The sequence below is a fragment of the Schistocerca cancellata genome, chromosome 8 (assembly GCF_023864275.1).
Source record: "Schistocerca cancellata isolate TAMUIC-IGC-003103 chromosome 8, iqSchCanc2.1, whole genome shotgun sequence".
In the NCBI taxonomy this organism is placed as follows: domain Eukaryota; kingdom Metazoa; phylum Arthropoda; class Insecta; order Orthoptera; family Acrididae; genus Schistocerca; species Schistocerca cancellata.
This window is the reverse complement of record NC_064633.1, coordinates 8,863,055-8,885,362: the sequence shown is the minus strand read 5'-3', so window position 1 is coordinate 8,885,362 and position 22,308 is coordinate 8,863,055. Positions and strand designations below refer to the sequence as shown.

At 45.2% G+C, this 22,308-nt stretch overlaps 1 protein-coding gene across 3 annotated transcripts in view; it reads right to left on the bottom strand.

Annotated features, from left to right (window-relative positions):
• LOC126095054 (acetylcholine receptor subunit beta-like 2) overlaps nt 1-22,308 on the bottom strand; it is a 333,294-nt gene that overhangs the window by 33,947 nt on the left and 277,039 nt on the right. The window lies entirely within an intron of this gene.

Genomic DNA, 22,308 nt, shown 5'->3' with positions numbered 1-22,308 from the left:
CCATTACCTTCAGTCAACATGAATTCCCCATCCAAACAATCTCAGCATTCCCACCATCTCCCCACCCTCACTACTGTGATCATGAAGCCTCACCCTGACATCACAACAGAGGAGGTGGTCACTGAACTCGATAGCAGTTCTTCCATGGAAATCCACACTGCCTGCCATATCTTCAGTGACTCCAGTCCCACCTTTGTCATGCCTGTATTCATGGAGCAAGCTACTGTCATTGATTGTCTCCTCATCTACAACCCTCCAAATCCCTGCCTCAATCCTACTGATGCCAAAAACGCCTTCTATATAATGATCACCTCACTCCTGATTGTAAGATTCCTCCCATCTGCCCTCACTGTAAGCAATCCCACTTCCTTTAGCAAAGTTCCAACCTAGGTTTCCCCACCCCACATGCAACACCTGCTAGGATGCTCACTCTACCAACTCTGCCAAGTGCATTGCCAAATCCCCCATCAAACCTGCATTAACTCTGCCTGTCCATCCTACTGAGCATCTCAACTATCCCAACAACTCCCTCCAACCATCATCCATTTCTTTACTATCGTTCTCCAAAACAACCACCCCTTCTAACGACCACACACACTTCAGTATCTCCCTTGCTGCCCACTCTGTACTCCATCTGAATGCCCAAGCCACATACCCCCCAAACCAGTCAACTTCACCTTCACCCATCTTGACACCCTTGTATAAATCTCTCCACCCCTAACCCATGCAACCCACTTCGTAGGCTCTCACCATGGCATGACAGCACTACAGAAACATCTGTTCCCTACACCAGCACTGACACCTTCATTCCCAATAAATCGTTCCTCCATCAAAACCACAGCATCTGCACTTCTCCCTATATCCTCCATTGCACTGATAACCCCTAACCCTATCTAGAGGTGGACTAGCAGTTAACCATTACAGGAACATCACCACTGCATCACTGCCCCTAATCAATAAACCCTATAAACACCTTATCCTTAGCACTTTCTTCAAAACCCTAACTGTCGCCTATGTCACACTATACATTTGATTCACCTGTCCCACATACTATGAATTACTCACTCACATAAACTGTACCTACTCCAACAATATTGTTGTTGACAGCCTCCACATGCATTGTAGATTCTTTGCAAAACTCAGTGTTGGTGTCAGTTTACAAACTCCCTCCGAAGTGACATAGTCCCCCTACCACAGCACTTCCATCCTGAAAGTAACACCACCATGCATATCGTCTTAGCATCACCCAAACTCCTGGGGCACCTCACTACAGAGGCCCTCAATCCAATTGGAAGGAACCACCTACTTGCCCTCATCACAATATCCTACATGCTACCCAGCCATCGTTTAGCTTCTGTGGTCGTGCAGTTCAAGGCGCTTCAGTCGGGAACCGCGCTGCTGTTACGATCGCACATTCGAATCCTGTCTCGGGCATGGATGTGTGTGATGTCCCCTTAGGTTGGTTAGGTTTAAGTAGTTCTAAGTTCAAGGGGACTGATGACCTCAGATGTTAAGTCCCATAGTGCCCAGAGCCATTTGAACCTACATGCTACCCAGTCGTCATGCACCCCATCCCAAACTCCATCCAAAAGTTGTACATGACTGCTCCCATGTCAACTGTAATACCTACGAGGAATCCATAGATATTCAGACTGTAAGCAACCACCTAACCTTTCAGCAACACACTGATATCCTCCATGCCACTGCCTTCCTGCAGAAGGCCTTGTCAGATGCTATCCCTCCCCATATAACAACTAAAGCCATACATCCTCATGCCCCACTCTCTCATAACACGCTGTATTCTTTCTCCATGAATCCTTCCTATTGACTCATGGCCCAGATACACTTAAAAACCACTGACAAATATAGCAAAACATTAGAAATTTACTCAATACCAAAAAACATTGGACTGTCGCCAGACATGCACCAGACTCAATGCCACTTTCCCAGTTAACTCTTCCAAGTACTGGAAACCATTCCATTGAGTTACAGGCACCAATCCATTCCTCAGTACGTAATGCTTCACAACAGTTACCCCTTACCTGACGACGTGAGCAAAGCCAGTCACTTAGCATCCTATCTTTCTGGCATCATCTACACTTTAACAAGCCTCACTTTGACTACTCCCAATACCCTACTGCCCACAAATACACACACAGTCCCACCCCTGGATCTCAGCTTCCGCTGCTTGAACAGCATACCAGGAATGGAATTAAACACCCCCAATTACAGCACAGGACATAAACAAGTACTTCATAGAAAACGTAACACATCCCTTGATCATGAGTGTATCACCTACCAGTATCTAAAAAAATGTCGAATTTCCTTTCTAATTACCCTTGTAACCCTATATTCCCCTATCCTTACACATGCTACTGTTTCGACCTGTGGAAAACTTCCAAAATCCTTCTTTTCCTCAAAGTGAACCAACTCCCCTCCTGATGACTCATTGTTCCGCCCCATCTGCGACATCTCGGTGTTTAGCAATAACTTTGAATCCATTATCTCCTGATTCATCTACTGACTTCTGCACCAACACCATCTGCATCCTATTACCAGTGTAGCTTGCCTCCTCCCTTCTCTGCTGATGATCAACTCCTGAACCTCACCCAACTCCTGTCCCAATAGTTCAACAACCGTAAGTCTGCCATCTTTTTCTCCCTTGGCCTAGAGAAAGCTTAGGACTGTGTATGTCGTTGTCTTCTTTTCAGACTTATGCACTGCCAGTCAACGATGTCTACCTTATTGCATCCTTCCTATCCAGTCACCCATCCTACGTCATCGTTAACAACGTCAATTCCTGTATCTTTCACCCCACTCCAAGAGTGCCCCAAGGTTCAGTCTCTACTCTCTCTTCTCTCCTTTACCTTCTATACACTGCTAATACGCCCAAACCATCTCCACCTATCCACTTCCTTCGGTATGTGACACCACTTTCTTCACCCTCTCTCCCATGCTCCAGAAATCCCAACGATGTCTTCAAATCCACCTTAATCAGTTTATCTCCTGGTGTCACCAATAGCTCTTTAAGATGAACCTCTCCAAACCCCAGGCATTAATTACAGGACTCACTGCCTACACCTTCTGTCTTCACGACATCTATCTATTCAGCTAACTAACACTCTGAAATACCGTGGACTAACCTTCAACTGGCAACTGACATGGAATCCCAACCTACTAACTATCCACAGCATACTAAAACTACTAACTGGCTGAGAATGGGGACTACACCCCTTCACTGTCCTTCACACATACAAACCCCTGATCTGCCCCATTCCTTGATATTGAGATGTTGGGTGGATATCTGCCTCACGCAAGTCCTAGAAGTCCCACCAGATCGTCGAACACCATTCTTTCTGCCTCGCTTTCTGCATCCGCTTACCTTCCCCCTACAAGAATCCTGTATCAACTAATCAAATTTCCTCCTCTCCTCACTCACTTGAACGCCTCTAGATAACCTACACCACCTGCAAACCCGATTCCAACAATCCTATTATACCCCCTCTCCTTTCTAACTATAGTGTGCTGCCGTGCCTCTGCCTGCAAATTCCAACAACTCTTCTCTTGCACAGTATCCACGTTTTCTCTCAAAGAAATTTCAACCATCTCCCTCTCCCGCACCAAGAAGTCTGCCCCACCATATACCCACCCTACCAACTCTAAATCCAGTAAATCGTTTCCCACCCCCTTTCCTATCAAATGTATAGATCCTAATAACAAATACCCCTCTTTCCTTGTCCTCCACAGCCACCTCTGTCTCATCACCACCTCTTACCAGTCCTTAGTCCTCATCACTACCACTCTTTTATCTCCCTCCATACCCACCTTTACCTTTTCACTTTTAGTGAAAATGTACATTGCTCCTTCTTTAGTTGTCAGTGTCTCTTCTGTCGTGATCAGTGTTTTTCTAGTGTTTAATGTTCTTTAGGTATTTTTCAGTTGTTTTTAACTTTGCTGTCACTCCACATTTTTTCACTGTTTTTATTCATGAAGACAGCATTATTTCTCATATTCTTCCATTAATACCACCTTTTAAAATAATTTTAAATTCAAGGTATTTATGTCTTCTTATTTTCTGTTTAGCATCTAAGTCAATGAATAATGTCTACTGGCTGAAGAGTGGGTTGAGCGTACCGCTGCAAGTCCAGCTGCACCCCCCCAAATGCCCAAATGGGGCGACGGCTATGAAATAACACTAAAGTGAAAAAACACAGGTTGAACAGTTGGTAGAATGACTATATCATTTCCTTATATCGCCTTTAATCAAAATAGCTCTTCGACGTCTTCCACTTTCATTTTCCATCTTCCTATAATCCGATGTTCTGATTCCAGTCTCACTGATTTTAGACAGTAATCTGAAAAATAATTTGTTTTCCAATTTATTTTAAAGCATTCTACGGCACTATTACATTTCCCTTCTGCTGATATACGTATTAAGTAATAAAAATTGCTTTGTCCCTATTGTATCAAATTTCACATAACGAGCCTCTAGGAACTTTCGTATGCGTTGTTAGCAAGAAGGAGAATTCAGTTTATAAACAGCGCTAGAAGGACAGCAGATTTATTAAGGGACCCTCAAAGTTTGTGAAATAGTACACAAGTTGGAATTTACTGAATATAGTAGAGTCCTGCTAAAGAAAAACGTTCCATGATAAAATAAATGAAAATGGAGAAAAAGAATTAGTTCTCAGCCGCGCGGGATTAGCCGAGCGGTCAGAGGCGCTACAGTCATGGACTGTGCGGCTGGTCCCGGCGGAGGTTTGAGTCCTCCCTCGGGCATGTGTGTGTGTGTTTGTCCTTAGAATAATTTAGGTTAAGTAGTGTGTAAACTTAGGGACTGATGAACTTAGTAGTTAAGTCCCGTAAGATTTCACACACATTTGAATAATTAGTTCTCAGTCACATGAATTAATCTGAACCAATGTGTTTTTAGTTTTTCATAATATTACAGCGTCTACGGTATTCGTATATGAAATTCTCTGTAGTAATTGGTTGCAACAGATAGATGAGGAAAATAAAACCGTAAACACATGTTAACTAGGAGAGTGAAGTGTTTCTATAAAAATAGCGAAAAGATTTATAACCGGGAGACCGAACCTTCAAATCTCAACTTAGTGACAGGCGTCTTTTGCGATGCTTTTTGGATAAAAATAAGGTTGCCCTGTGATGACTAGTGCGATACAAATCTGCACAAGCTACCTCTCTATCTCGATAGATACGAAAATTACAAGTGGTGACCGCATACTGGGGGTCTATATACGGTAGAATTTATAAAATAAGATACTTCCATGATTTGGAATATTTTTAACTATTTCATAGCCTGCCCACTATTCTATTAAACCGAATCCCAGCGAGATGCGAGATGAGACTTGAAAACACTGAGAATTGTGTAAAATTATAATGGCCTTTCTAACGTCACATCAATCTCAAGTGTTATAGTTACAAACTCACGGTATACAGTATACACGCATAAGGCAAGATGATCACTGCAGACCGCGAGATAGAATGTCGCCCGGTAGTACTTCGGCCTCGTGTTGCCCTAAGATGGTTCAAATGGCTCTGAGCACTATGGGACTTAACATCTGAGGTCATCAGTCCCCTATAACTTAGAACTACTTGAACGTAACTAACCTAAGGACATCACACACATCCATGGCCGAGGCAGGATTCGAACCTACATCTACATCTACATTTATATTCCGCAAGCCACCCAGCGGTGTGTGGCGGAGGGCACTTTACGTGCCACTGTCATTACCTCCCTTTTCCGTTCCAGTCGCGTATGGTTCGCGGGAAGAACGACTGTCTGAAAGCCTCCGTGCGCGCTCGAATCTCTCTAATTTTACATTCGTGATCTCCTCGGGAGGTATAAGTAGGGGGAAGCAATATATTCGATACCTCATCCAGAAACGCACCCTCTCGAAACCTGGCGAGCAAGCTACACCGAGATGCAGAGCGCCTCTCTTGCAGAGTCTGCCACTTGAGTTTGCTAAACATCTCCGTAACGCTGTCACGGTTACCAAATAACCCTGTGAGGAAACGCGCCGCTCTTCTTTGGATCTTCTCTATCTCCTCCGTCAACCCGATCTGGTACGGATCCCCCACTGATGAGCAATACTCAAGTATAGGTCGAACGAGTGTTTTGTAAGCCACCTCCTTCGTTGATGGACTACATTTTCTAATGACTCTCCCAATGAATCTCAACCTGGTACGCGCCTTACCAACAATTAATTTTATGTGATCATTCCAGTTCAAATCGTTCCGCACGCATACTCCCAGATATTTTACAGAAGTAACTGCTGTCAGTGTTTGTTCCCCTATCATATAATCATACAATAAAGGATCCTTCTTTCTATGTATTCGCAATACATTACATTTGTCTATGTTAAGGGTCAGTTGCCACTCCCTGCAGCAAGTGTCTATCCGTTGCAGATCTTCCTGCATTTCGCTACAATTTTCTAATGCTGCAACTTCTCTGTATACTACAGCATCATCCGCGAAAAGCCGCATGGAACTTCCGACACTATCTACTAGCTCATTTATATACATTGTGAAAAGTAATGGTCCCATAACACTCACCTGTGGCATGCCAGAGGTTACTTTAACGTTTGTAGACGTCTCTCCATTGATAACAACATGCTGTGTTCTGTTTGCTAAAAACTCTTCAATTCAGCCACACAGCTGGTCTGATATTCCGTAGGCTCTTACTTTGTTTATCAGGCGACAGTGCGGAACCGTATCGAACGCCTTCCGGAAGTCAAGGAAAATAGCATCTACCTGGGAGCCTGTATCTAATATTTTTTGGGTCTCATGAACAAATAAAGCGAGTTAGGTCTCACACGATCGCTGTTTCCGGAATCCATGTTGATTCCTACAGAGTAGATTCTGGGTTTCCAAAAACGACATGATACGCGAGAAAAAAACATGTTCTAAAATTCTACAACAGATCGACGTCAAAGTCTATAGTTTTGCGCGTCTGCTTGACGATCCTTCCTGAAGACTGGGACTACCTGTGCTCTTTTCCAATCCTTTGGAACCTTACGTTCCTCTAGAGACTTGCGATACACGGCTGTTAGAAGGGGGGCAATTTCTTTCGCGTACTCTGTGTAGAGTCGAATTGGTATCCCGTCAGGTCCAGTGGACTTTCCTCTGTTGAGTGATTCCAGTTGCTTTTCTATTCCTTGGACACTTATTTCGATGTCAGCCATTTTTCGTTTGTGCGAGGATTTAGAGAAGGAACTGCAGTGCGGTCTTCCTCAGTGAAACAGCTTTGGAAAAAGGTGTTTAGTATTTCAGCTTTATGCGTGTCCTCTTCTGTTTCAAAGCCATCATCATCCCGGAGTGTCTGGACATGCTGTTTCGAGCCACTTACTGATTTAACGTAAGACCAGAACTTCCTAGGGTTTTCTGTCAAGTCGGTACATAGAATGTTACTTTCGAATTCACTGAACGCTTCATGCATAGTCCTCCTTACGCTAACTTTGACATCGTTTAGCTTCTGTTTGTCTGAGAGGTTTTGGCTGCGTTTAAACTTGCAGTGAAGCTCTCTTTGCTTTCGCAGTAGTTTCCTAACTTTGTTGTTGAACCACGGTGGGTTTTTCCCGTCCCTCACAGTTTTATTCAGCACGTACCTGTCTAAAACGGATTTTACTATTGCCTTGAACTTTTTCCGTAAACACCCAACATTGTCAGTGTTGGAACAGAAATTTTCGTTTTAATCTGTTACGTAGTCTGAAATCTGCCTTCTATTACTCTTGCTAAACAGATAAACCTTCCTCCCTTTTCTATTCCTATTAACTTCCATATTCAGGGATGCTGCAACGGCCTTATGATCACTGATTCCCTGTTCTGCACTTACAGAGTCGAAAAGTTCTGGTCTGTTTATTATCAGTAGATCCAAGATGTTATCTCCACGAGTCGGTTCTCTGTTTAATTGCTCGAGGTAATTTTCGGATAGTGCACTCAGTATAATGTCACTCGATGCTCTGTCCCTACCACCCGTCCTAAACATCTGAGTGTCCGAGTCTATATCTGGTAAATTGGAATCTCCACCTAAGACAATAACATGCTGAGAAAATTTATGTGAAATGTATTCCAAATTTTCTCTCAGTTGTTCTGCCACTAATGCTGCTGAGTAGGGAGGTCGGTAAAAGGAGCCAACTATTAACCTAGCTCGGTTGTTGAGTGTAACCTCCACCCATAATAATTCACAGGAACTATCCACTTCTACTTCAGGATAAACTACTACTAACAGCGACAAACACGCCACCACCGGTTGCACCGTCTGTGCCTTTGTAAAAATTTCGGCAGAATTTATCTGTGGCTTCAGCCAGCTTTCTGTACCTATAACGATTTCAGCTTCGGTGCTTTCTATCGGCGCTTGAAGTTCCGGTACTTTACCAATGCAGCTTCGACAGTTTACAATACCGATTGCTGCTTGGTCCCCGCATGTCCTGACTTTGCCCCGCACCCTTTGAGGCTGTTGCCCTTTCTGTACTTGCCCGAGGCCATCTAACCTAAAAAACCGCCCAGTCCACGCCACACAACCCCTGCTACCCGTGTAGCCCCTTGCTGCGTGTAGTGGACTCCTGACCTATCCAGCGGAAGCCGAAACCCCACCACCCAACGGCGCAAGTCGAGGAATCACCAGCCCACACGGTCGCAGAACCGTCTCAGCCTCTGATTCAGACCTTCCACTCGGCTCTGTACCAAAGGTCCGCAGTCAGTCCTGTCGACGATGCTGCATATGGTGAGCTCTGCTTTCATTCCGCTAGCGAGGCTGGCAGTCTTCACCAAATCAGATAGCCGCCGGAAGCCAGAGAGGATTTCCTCCGATCCATAGCGACACACATCATTGGTGCCGACATATGGGACCACCTGCAGATGGGTGCACCCTGTACCCTTCATGGCAGACGGAAGGACCCTTTCCACATCTGGAATGACTCCCCCCGGTATGCACACGGAGTGCACATTGTTTTTCTTCCCCTCTCTTGCTGCCATATCCCTAAGGGACCCCATTACGCACCTGACGGAGCTCCCAACTACCAGTAAGCCCACCCTCTGTGACTGCCCGGATCTTGCAGACTGAGGGGCAACCTCTGGAACAGGACAAGCAGCCATGTCCGGCCGAAGATCAGTATCAGCCTGAGACAGCGCCTGAAACCGGTTCGTCAGTCAAACTGGAGAGGCCTTCCGTTCAGCCCTGCGGAATGTCTTTCGCCCCCTGCCACACCTCGAGACGACCTCCCACTCTACCACAGGTGAGGGATCAGCCTCAATGTGGGCAGTATCCCAGGCAGCCACAGTCGTAGTCCGATTGGGGGATGCGTGGGACGAGCTGGCCGTCCCCGACAAACCCCCATCCGGACCCCCACAGTGATGCCCATTGGCAACAGCCTCAAGCTGTGTGACCGAAGCCAACACTGCCTGAAGCTGGGAGCGAAGGGATGCCAACTCAGCCTGCATCCGAACACAGCAGTTGCAGTCCCTATCCGTGCTAAAAACTGTTGTGCAAAGAACGTCTGAACTAATCTACAGAGAGCACAAACAATTCGACACAACACTTAAACGGTTATTAAAATACAAGATTGCCTAAGAGATGCAGTAATGCTGCTACTTGCGCACTGCTGACACACTGCTCGGCGGCGGAAGGAGACTACGTGATTTTACACTATTCAGGTTCTAAAACGCGATGCTGCACTCTCAAATACTACAATACGCCCGAAATTTATGAATTAAACAATGCAAGTACCAAAAACACGCAAAGAAATTAAGAATTAAACTATGTAACAAATAAGTGAGCTAAGAGTATATGACTTGCTGCTGCAGCTACTTATCCAACGGCGGCAGGGAGCACACTGCGACTGTAGCGGTCGTGCGGTTCCAGAGTGAAGCGCCTAGAACCGCTTGGCCACACCGGCCGACGCCGTATCTATACAATCGTAGCAGAGACGAATGAGGATTCGTTCTAGCGTAGTTACGATATGTGCAGCAAATGGGGAAATCCGTTGAGATAAGCGACTTATAAAAAGAATAGACAGTTATGACCTGATGTCTGGCAACGAGCATCTCGAAAACGCCGAAGTTGGTCGGCTGTTCACTTGCTATTGCAGTCAGTATCAAAGAAAAGACGTCGCCTGCTCCTATAATCGCGTATCTTGGTGCACAAGTCGATGGTCATGCCCAGGGACGCCGTTATGAAAGGAACGGCTACTGGAAATATGCACTGCGCCATAGACGCAGGCTCTTGGGGGCAGCATTATGCCTTCGAAGACTTTCACCTGGGCTACCATGGGACCTGTCGTTGTAATCGACTATACTGCGACAGGTACGGACAGTGTAAACATTATTGCAGACCGCCTGCATACCTCAATCCTTGATGTTTTCCCCGATATCGATGGCCTTTTCCAGCAGGATAAATGTCCCTACCACAAGGCCAGAATCGTGCTAAATTGCTTTGAGGAGCATGATGGTGGGCTGAGGTTCAGGTCTGTATCAGAAAATTTTCCAGTTATTAGCACGATAGAACACGTGCCGGACGCTATCGGCCGCAACTCCACGTTCACGAAACATCGGCGCATAGTTTACGGGTATTGCGTCACCTTTACTTAGCCATTTGGTGCAACATATCTTCGGCACGTAAGAAGGATGTTTTTAAATCATTGCAAGCATAATCTATGCTGTATTATGTTTCATAAAGTATAAAGCAGATGAGCATGTTTCGTTCATCAGTGTACTTTCGGGGGTACTGAAACCCATTGTCCTTGAAAGACTGAGAATTATTTACATTTCAGTCATGGATAACACATGTGCACGGCTGATGTAGAAAATAAAGTTTGGCAATGTTCGCTAGATTTTGTACTACACTGCGCAACACGTTTAAAGGGTCACTTTTTTCAAAAACCCGTAACTGGCTCCCATTACGACGCAAAAGTTTGAAATTTGGCCCAATGGCGCCTACAGCCCTCCTTTGCGATGGTGCAGAAGCGTGGCGCCCTGTGGCCCTGACTCGGTAATACTTCAAACAAGTGAAAAAATTCCAGAACTCAGAAGTTTAAGTGACGTACAATGCGGGGCGGTTACGTCTCATTGGCACCAAATTACCCCACAGTTTACCCGACGCCACCTTGAACGTGTCACACTATGAGGAGGTCGTCACAGTCCCTCTTGCCCGCATTTCACCCATTCGCTTGATGGAGGACACAACCAAGAGCTCAAGCGTTGAAATCACGTGGTTTTCTTACGGGTGGCCGAGAGAAACATTTCAGTCGCACCTCCGATCAGAATCGACTCGGAAAGGCCTCAACGGGTGACGTAAGGGCGTCAATGAAACCTCCCTTACCCTTTGCGCGTTGATGCGCACACATTTCGCGGCCGAAAACGACAGGCATTGCCTTCGACACCCCTTGACTTTCGCGTACAACAGCAGGCGCTAGTTCAAGACGTGGCACCACTCACTTGAGGCGTGTCGAAATGGTTGCCCATTAGACGGGCGTCTAGAAATCAGTGAATTGCTGTCGCTGTAGAGTGACATTTTTGAAGCGTCCAAGGAAAGTGCGAGCGTGGCTCCGAGGGTGTTGCCAAACTGATGTGTCTCAGACGTACCCTTTGTCTTTGTATTCACGCACGTGTCTATCCCATCCTTCTCTGATCACGCCACTGGACGTTGAGAACACGAGAGCGTAGACAATCTTTGCAGTTTTGGATTACGTTCAGATTTCGTGGTTCCACACCAGAACAAAAACTGCGATCGCGCACCAAGCCAAAGGAGTACGATCACTTTCAGTGGAGTTGCAGGCCCACTGTGTCCTTATAGGAGGGTTGAAACGACCGGGGGATGTTAGCTGCGTCACAGGTTGTCAAGATCGTTGTTGTCCTGTCGCTCATCGCAATGCAAACTGTCGTCTTCGACAGCTAAATCTGTGGGAATCGACACCCCAGAGGAGTGGGTGGTTTTACTGATGGCCTATATACCAGCCCCTGAGGCTTATTACCCCCAATGAACCATGGACCTTGTCGTTGGTGGGGAGGCTTGCGTGCCTCAATGATACAGATAGCCGTACCGTAGGTGCAACCACAGCGGAGGGTGTATCTGTTGAGAGGCCAGACAAACACGTGATTCCTGAAGAGGGGCAGCAGCCTTTTCAGTAGCTGCAGGGGCAACAGTCTGGATGATTGACTGATCTGGCCTTTTAACACTAACCAAAATGGCCTTGCTGTTCTGGTACTGCGAATGGGTGAAAGCAAGGGGAAACTACAGTCGCAATTTTTCCCGAGGGCATGCAGCTTTACTGTATGATTAAACGATGATGGCGGCCTCTCGGGTAAAATATTCCGGAGGTAAAATAGTCCCCCATTCGGATATCCGGGCGGGGACTACTCAAGAGGACGTCGTTATAAGGAGAAAGAAAACTGGTGTTCTACGGACCGGAGCGTAGAGTGTCAGATCCCTTAATCGGGCAGATAGGTTAGAAAATTTAAAAAGGGAAATGGATAGGTTAAAGTTAGATATAGTGGAAATTAGTGAAGTTCGGTGGTAGGAGGAACAAGACTTTTGGTCAGGTGAATACAGGGTTATAAATACAAAATCAAATAGGGGTAATGCAGGAGTAGGTTTAATATTGAATAAAAAAAATAGGACTACGGGTAATCTACTACAAACAGCATAGTGAACGCATTATTGTGGCCAAGACAGACACGAAGCCCACGCCTACTACAGTAGTACAAGTTTATATGCCAACTAGCTCTGCAGACGATGAAGAAATTGAAGAAATGTATGATGAGGTAAAAGAAATTATTCAGGTAGTGAAGGGAGACGAAAATTTAATAGTCATGGGTGACTGGAATTCGAGAGTAGGAAAAGGGAGAGAAGGAAACATAGTAGGTGAGAATGGATTGGGGAAGACAAATGAAAGAGGAAGCCGCCTGGTAGAAATTTGCGCAGAGCATAATTTAATCATAGCTGACACTTGGTTCAAGAATCATGAAAGAAGGTTGTATACATGGAAGAACCCTGGAGATACTAAAAGGTATCAGATAGATTATATAATGGTAAGAGATTTAGGAACCAAGTTTTAAATTGTAAGACATTTCTAGGGTCAGATGTGGACTCTGACCACAATCTATTGGTTATGTAGATTAAAACTGAAGAAACTGCAAAAAGGTGGAATTTAAGGAGATGGGACCTGAATAAACTGAAAGAACCGGAGGTTGTACAGAGTTTCAGGGAGAGCATAAGGGAACAATTGACAGGAATGGGGAAAAGTAATACAGTAGAAGAAGAATGGGTAACTTTGAGGGTTGAAACAGTGAAAGCAGCGGAGGATCAAATAGGTAAAAAGACGAGGGCTGGTAGAATCCCTTGGGTAACAGAAGAAATACTGAATTAAATTGATGAAAGGAGAAAATACAAAAATTTAGTAAATGAAGCAGGCGAAAAGGAATACAAACGTCTCAAACATGATATCAACAGGAAGTGCAAAATGGCTAAGCAGGGATGGCTAGAGGACAAATGTAAGGCTGTAGAGGCTTATCTCAGTACGGGTAAGATAGATACTGCCTACAGGAAAATTAGAGACCTTTGGAGAAAGGAGAACCACTTGCATGAATATCAAGAGCTTTGGTGGGAACCCAGTTCTAAGCAAAGAAGGGAAAGCAGAAAGATGGAAGGAGTATATAGAGTGTCTATACAAGGGCAATGTACTTGAGGACAATATTATGGAAATGGAAGAGGATGTAGATGAAGATGAAATGGTAGATATGATACTGCGTGAAGAGTTTGACAGAGCACTGAAAGACCTGAGTCGAAACAATGCCCCCGGAGTAGACAACATTCCATTAGAACTACTGACAGCCTTGGAAGAGCCAGTCCTGACAAAACTCTACCATCCGTTGAGCAGGATGTATGAGACAGGCGAAATACCCTCAGACTTCAAGAAGAATATAATAATACTAACGCGAATTCTTTACAGACGAATGGAAAAACTGGTAGAAGCCGACCTTGGGTAAGATCAGTTTGGATTCCGTAGAAATATGGGAACACGTGAGGCAAAACTGACCCTACGACTTATCTTAGAAGAAAGATTAAGAAAAGACAAACCTACATTTCTAGCATTTGTAGACTTAGAGAAAGCTTTTGACAATATTGATTGGAATACTCTCTTTCAAATTCTATAGGTGGCAGGGGTAAAATTCAGGGAGCGGAAGGCTATTTACAATTTGTACAGAAAGCAAATGGCAATTATAAGAGTCGAGGGGTATGAAAGGGAAGCAGCGGTTGGGAAAGGAGTGAGACAGCGTTGTAGCCTATCCCCGATGTTATTCAATCTGTATATTGAGCAAGCAATAAAGGAAACAAAAGAAAAGTTCGGAGTAGGTATTAAAATCCATGGAGAAGAAATAAAAACTTTGAGGTTCGCCGATGACACTGTAATTCTGTCAGAGACAGCAAAGGACTTGGAAGAGCAGTTGAACGGAATGGACAGTGTCTTGAATGGAGGGTATACGATGAACATCAACAAAAGCAAAACGAGGATAATGGAATGTAGTCGAATTAAGTCGGGTGATGCTGAGGGAATTAGAGTAGGAAATGAGACATTTAAAGTAGTAAAGGAGTTTTGCTATTTGTGGAGCAAAATAACTGATGATGGTCGAAGTAGAGAGAATATAAAATGTAGACTGGCAATGTGAAGGAAAGCGTTTCAGAAGAAGAAAGATTTGTTAACATCGAGTATAAATTTAAATTTTGGGAAGTCGTTTCTGAAACTATTTGTATGGAGTGTAGCCATGTATGGAAGTGAAACGTGGACGATCAATAGCTTAGACAAGAAGAGAATAGAAGCTTTCGAAATGTGGTGCTACTGAAGAATGCTGAAGATTAGATGGGGAGATCACATAACTAATGAGGAGGTACTGAACAGAATTGGGGAGAAGAGAAGCTTGTGGCAGAACTTGACTAGAAGAAGGGATCGGTTGGTAGGACATGTTCTGAGACATCGAGGGATCACCAATTTAGTATTGGAGGTACTGTGTACTGGGAGATGAAGAAGCTTGCACAGTAGAGTAGCATGGAGAGCTGCATCAAACCAGTCTCAGGACTGAAGACCACAACAACAACAACGAGGCTTATTAGTGTGAATTATGAGCGGAGATTTTATTGAAATGTTTTCCTCTGCAACCCAGACGAAATCGGCGGGCTTTCAACGTTGGTTGTCCTTTATCGCAGAGAAGGGGTAAAATATGGGTAAGAGGGACAGTGATAACCTTCCCATGGTGAGATAAGTCCACTGTGACGCTGGGCAGATTTGCAGTGAAATATGGTGCCCATGAGACATCATTAACCCACTTTACACCTCACATCAACTTCTGAATTGTGGACTTTTTTCCGCATGTGTCGACACCTTGGTGCTTGAAGCGTAGCCGGTGAATAACGTCGGAGGGCACCATGCATTTGCACCGTTACAGAGGGATGTTGCATGCACCTTTGAGGCCCAAATGTCATTCTTCTGCGTCGCAGAATTTCGAAATGGTTGCCCTCTGCAACTACGCTTCTCGGGTTTGCCGCCGGGTCGTATTGTGTAACTCTCACAATATTTCAGCGATGCAACTGCTCGACATCATCAGCTGCTGCTGTCACTGCTGCAAGGCGCCACTGATGATAATCGCGCGGCGGCGTCGAAATTTATCATGCCAGGAGCACGTAATACGGGTGCTCGGGAAGACGCTCACAGTTGATTACCCTCTAACTGTATTGCGCAGTGTAGCTAAATGCATGCATTTAGCAAGCTTTAATCTGCGATGGCGGATCAGACAGAAGTGAGTGAAGGAAGTACAGGTTTGCAGGAGCTGCTGTTCCTGCTTTTTGTTCAGCTCGTGTGACTGCTGACCGGATATTTTCCCCTCCGATTAGACTGGCGCCAGCGTCGCTCTCTCTGAGTGGGCCAGGAAGGGCGAAATGGACGGGGGCGATCGGCGCCAGTATTTCTTCCTTAACTCCGGCGCATCGACATGCCTCCAACCTACTGGGCGCCGGTCTCCACCTAACCCTGGTAGACGCGGCCACCGAGTTCCTCGCCACCCGACAGCACACACAGCCGCTGCGTCCGCCACACGCCCACGCAGACACACACACACACACACACACACACACACATCGGTGGCGTCCATTAGCAGCGCCGCTGAGCCCTCTTTGTCACGCGGTCGGCAGCTTTAATTAGAGCTGATACGATACGGCAGTAAGCGCCGGGCGGACAGAGGGGCTCTAAGCCGATTGGCCGCGCCTGGCTGACCGCCGGCACAGCTCAAAAACGGAAGAGGAGGCGGGCTTGACGGGGGGGGGGGGGGGGGGGGGGACCGACTGAGCCCATTACCGCAAGGCCGATTACGGCGATCTCTGGCCGACTGCGCCGCTACGCTGTGGCCTGCCTCAAAACGCATCAGTTCGCCGGAGTCACGCGTCCAACCTCCGTTTACTGCTCCCTACACCTGACCTTTATTTGGCGACCGCACACTGGTGAAACGGAGCGTTAAGGTATCAGAGAGGGAAAAGACGCCGTGAACTGCCAATTTCGACATGATTCAGCTGCACACCGTTAACAAAGGACCGAGCATACGAATTAGGTTGTCAAACGTGTGCATAGCTCCAAGAACTACTACGTAGTAGAATCGCAGAGCATATAGTCCGATTACAATTACTTGACAGTTATACGAACGCGTGACGTCTGCTATCTCGGACATGTCTGAAATAACAGACACCACGCTCTCATGTAACTGATTTACGTGGACACTACCTTCAGTGCGGATGCACATTTACGTCCGAACTCTAGAGGGAATCTAAAATTAGCGAGTATGGAAGATGGAGCCTGCGGATGGGTGGGAATGTTGAGAGGTGGCATGAGCCCCCTCTCATATTTCTATCTTACGATTCTCCTCTATAATTGCATGCGGTGGAAAGTTGCTATTCCTTCACGCGCGGACTTCCCACGCAGCGTCTCTCGTCACCCGGGTGGTCCGGTGACAGGCGGGCTCTGCTGATCTGGAAAGCTTTAAGCCGACGGGTGTGAGGAAGTCGAGTGAATGCTTTGCAGACACCGACATTGTCAAGAGGCACGCCCGCAGAGCTTGAAGTAGTGGCTGGGCTAGAGGTTCCGTTACTTCGCAGAAACTTAGCGAAAACACGTTCTGGCGGGCTACCAGCGAGGCGTGGGAATGACTTGTGTACCCAGGCAGCTGTGGCGGGAAAATTCCCGCACTTTCTGCAAAATAGTAACTGTGATTGGCTTGCTCAGGGCATAGCTCCGTGACATAGCAAAATCGGCGCAGAAATTGGCGCCAAGAATCTCCATTGGTGGAATGGTAGCGTTCCGGCAATGGAGTGGAATTTCCGCCGGTTTTCGAGTTGCTGATTGGAACGTTTAACCACGGCCACTGTCGTGGGGGCGGGAATGTTCTGTGTTCGGTTTTTGTACGGGTGCTCTTGTGGGTAGTCGTCTCTCGCCTTTCGGTCGAGGACGTCGAAGCAACCAGCCAACGGCTCCGGTACGGCAGATCGTGTTCTGGGAGTCAAGAAATCGGTTTGGTAATGTATGTCCGCAGCACCAGCAGATAGGGATTTTCCTAGGTGACAATCAGAGCTCAGCAGAGTGCGCCTGTTCGTCTTTTTTTTTCCTAACTTTGTTCTGTCTTGGGTAGCAGCAATTAATGGTGGGTTGGCTATGTGTTTTCTCTAAGAATTGAGTTGCTAGGAATTGGCTGCACATACCACTTCGTCATAATCCTCACAATCTAGTTTAGGGACAACTTCAATTTCACAGCGTTTGTTTAAGTATCCAATTAGAGCCAATTTGATATATTGTTAATGTTTCATGTGTTGTTGTTTATTATTTTGTGTTTAGTCTTAATAAATCATATTGTTATTTTGGACAGAACTTTCATTCTGTTAATAGATAGAGCAACCCCATCATTCCTCACTATGTTAATGAAACCTTCGTTTAATTAACTTATTTAACAAATTAAATTATTGCAGGTGCCAAACTCTCTTCTACTCCACTGGCAGGGTTGATTAGAGTCAGTTCGCGTATTTTTTTTTATCCTTGTGCAACAGGAGAAGTTGGAGTTAGAAAAGGGGGGGCTTAGAGCATCATGTACATATGTAAATTCTCTAAGAATTGAGTGTTAATAACACTGCTAGCCCCGGCACCTCGCATAATATGGCGACCCTTGGCCTCGGATCTTCCCTGTGAATCTCTGATAAGCAAACAGGATTCTTAGTAGGAACATTCAATTTTTTTTCTCTCTTTTTTTTTATTGATTAATACCCAAGTTTTTTTTTTCGGTAGTTCCGCGTTTAGTTTTAAGTAGCGGCGCATGATTACAGTTTTTGTTTTCAGTGTATATATTTTTTTTTGTTTTGTTTTTTTTGTTCATTGTTTTTTTTGTGTTTCGTTGGTGTGGTGTCCGTACCACATCGCACTTTGTCGGATTTGTGTGCGGTTTCTGTACCACTTCAAATTGTGCTTGTAATTACAGCGTTGGAACAGCGTTGTTGAAATTTTGTGTCTATGTGTAAAAATATATGGAGTAGATTAATTTTATTGTGCATTTTAGATAAATTTGTTTTTCATGAATGATAACGAGAAGTAAGGCACGACTATTATCGAGCGAAGCTAAAACAAAAGAGGATAGCATAATGGATAAGGGGCAGTTTACCGACGGGAATAGGTTCGGAGATGAGATGGGCACATTTTTAGCAGGACAGGACGCCAGGGTCATTGATGAGGAAGGTGATTTGCACGCGATCTTAGAGCAGCGTTGCGGCCATGATTATGATAGTGAGGTAGAGGATGAAACAGAGACAGTCACACAGGTCGAGACGGTAGCAGAAGTTTATAATCAAACGAGAGCAGACAGGGGCCAGCTCGGCCACGTCAGAGCTCTAGCGCCCAGGTGTCCAGAGTTACATCACCCATGGGTGACGAGGATCAAAATGATGACATTAACCCAATACTGAGCTTCCTACGATCAATGAAAGAAGAAGCTGACGAACAGCGTAAGAGGGAGAAGGAAGAAGCTGACGAACAGCGTAAGAAGGAGAAGGAAGAAGAGGAGAAACAACGTAAGAGGGAGAAGGAAGAAGCTGACGAACAACGTAAGAAGGAGAAGGAAGAAGCTGACGAACAGCGTAAGAAGGACACTGAGGCAATAATTTCGCATATAGGGGAAATTCGTGGGGAATTACTAACAATAAAGAAAGAATGTGAAGAAGCAAAACAAATGTCAATGGTAGCACAAAAAGTAGCAGGCCTAGCCAAAATGGCAGCAACAGGGGCAATGAAAATCGCAAAAGTAACTTCTAAACTCGCAGGGCGCTTGCGACGTGCGACACAAGTGCACTCAAAATCCCTAGCGGCCTTAAAGACTCAAGGTAATATTGCGGTTACGAACATCACGAAACGAATGAAAGAAGTAGAGAGTCGGATAGCAAAACTAGAGCGAAACGGGCACACGAGCACTGCGCGTTCGGATACCAATGATGGAGTACACAGAACTGTGTCTCCGAGGAAAAGTCCGCCGTGCTCTAGCCCAGTGACAGAGTGCGGAACTAACAATGCACACGCAGAAACAGAGAGTAATAGCTCCAATAATTGCAGCCCACTTAGAAGAGTGAATGCTGAATGCCACTTCCACTGTGATACAGACGTAGCACATCACAGTTATCAGCAAGATAGATCAGGACACTCAGCAGACGTGCAAGTATCGGAAACGAGTGACAACACCAGTGCGAGGATCGGACAGAATTTTGATCACAATCACTTCCTGTCGATACTAAAATTCCAGAAATTCAAAGATAATGGAGGGTCGATGCATCCGAAGAGCTGGGTGATGCAATTTACAAATTCATTACCGTCGTCATGGCCAACCCAGGCCAAATTAGAATTCATGTGTGGACACATCGAAGGCCAGGCTGCGGAAAAGATGCGGGGCGTGGCAGCGACGTGTCGGACTTATCAGGAATTTGTTGGTGCATTCCTGCGGACCTACTGGTCAAAGGAAACGCAAGACAGGATTAAAGAGGAAATAATATTTTGTCCTGAACTGGAAGTGTCCGGGCAAAGGAGCGCAACCAAATTTTTTGATGATTTACTCAAGAAGAATCAGTTTCTAGATAATCCATATAGCAACGGAGAAATCATTAAATTTTGCTTTTCCAAATTGCCTGTTAGGTATCAACAGACACTTGTCGGGAAGTGTGGATCTGACATAGAAGCATTCAAGAGTCTATTGCGCGAACTCGAAGTAGTCTTCGATAAACAAGACGCAAAGGACAGGAAGAAGGCGCAAAACAACAAATACCACGGGCCAGCAAGGGAAGACGACAACAGATCGCATAATAGCACTCGTCAATTAGGAAACCAGGGTTACGGAAATCAAGGTTACGCTTTTCAAGGTTATGGAAACCAGAGACACGGAAACCAGAACGTCAGGGAACAGGGTCAATCTAGACAAGGAATCTGGGACAGGAGGAATAACGAACGGCAAAGCGACCGTAATTGGAGAGAACGAAATCAAGGACAACAGGGGAACCAGGAGATTGAAATTAGACCTGCAAATCCTAATGCACGTCAGAGGAGGGGGAGTCAAACAAGGGATTGGCGCTAGTCCATAGGATTCCACCACATCTCTCACACAAAGAAGTTCGTGGAATAATAGTAGCTTAAGTGGTGTACATAGTAGAATAGGCAAAGATATGAACTTTTCTTCGGGGAACAATACTCGTTGCATTAATAGATTAAGATTGTTAATTAAAGTAATAACACGCTGCGTTTTCTCGCATAAGAATTTACTGCTGTTAATTTATTTGTCTATGTTCGGGATCTCCTCTGTCGTTGCGATAAGAGGCACTACCTTTCCATGAGCAATGTTTTTGTCCTTTCCAATCTGGTGTCCATGTTAAGGGATAGTGATGAGTGACGAGATGTCGCACAAACGGGCGCATACAAGAACGTGCTCTTAGAAGCGTTCTGAGAAGTCGTGATACGCTCCATAGCGGCCACAGCCAGTTCGTGAGACGTTCATACCAATGCTTGCAGGCACGCGTCAGTGCACTGCAAGATTGTGGTATATTGCGAGATTTCGAGGATGAATATTGGCAGTATAGTTTTTGCAGAGCTGCGCCAGCATCGTTGTCTTGCAAGTCGGGGTGAACCTGTGAGCGTTTGACTCCAATGGTGCCCTAGGGCCTAGACGGTAGAAATGCGGGCATAAAGCCTACCATGCCAATGTGCTGGTTGGGGATTTAGCATGCTGCTTGCGACTGTCACAGATGAATAACCAGTGACTCATACTAGGATATTCGTGACATACTGTGTAGCTGGCGTGTGATGGGCGACTGAATCCTCAACAGGAACCAGACTTGGCTGGGTCAAATTACAATGCCTCTGGAAAGGTGCGCTTTCATTGCTAAGACTGCATCACATACAAAATTAAGTTCAACTATAAATTTATTGTCTTGTATAGCCATGGCTAACCCAGTCTCTGGAGTTTCAGTGAGGCGTAGTGAGAACTCGGAGGCCGTGTCGTACGGCGCGCACATCACTGTCGTCAATAGCGGCGAGCAGCGAGATATCTCAGCGTAACAGGAATTATGTAAGAGTAGTGTATAAGGTAAACAAAAAAAAAATAAATAAAATAAATAAATAAATAAATAAATAAATAAATAAATAAAAGGGAAAGTAAGTTATACTAGGATAAGTTAAACTGTAGGATTTAACAATAACTAGATTAATATTGTGGGGGTTTTCTACCACAAGTGTGGCGCGCGCCTGTTGGGATGCTATTTTTCAGGTCATCAAATCACAGACTCGAGATGGAGGGACGACCGGCGAGCGAAAGTAGTATAGTTGCATGTTCTTTATAGCACAGTAAAACTTAGACCTGAATAACAACATAATTTAATTAAAAGACATAGAATGTAGATCGTTGGCAAATGGTAGTTAATTCTTGAGCATGTCTACTGTCGATCTATATAATTAATAGTAATATTAGTGTGGGCCCGCACATTTAGTTGTTCATCCATTACATAGCATCAGTTATCACACACCATGTACAATACTGAGATCGGTCTCTACACAAATATCAAGATAAATTATTTCCATTTTTTGTTATGATAGCTACAGATAAATAACTATAAAATTAAAATTACAGTGTCTGAAATGACAGACCATCAATGTATCGGTATGTAAATTTATTATAACATAGAAGGTCATGGAGAAAAGTTAGGCATATGATTTTTGTAAGAATTGTGCAGAGGACTGG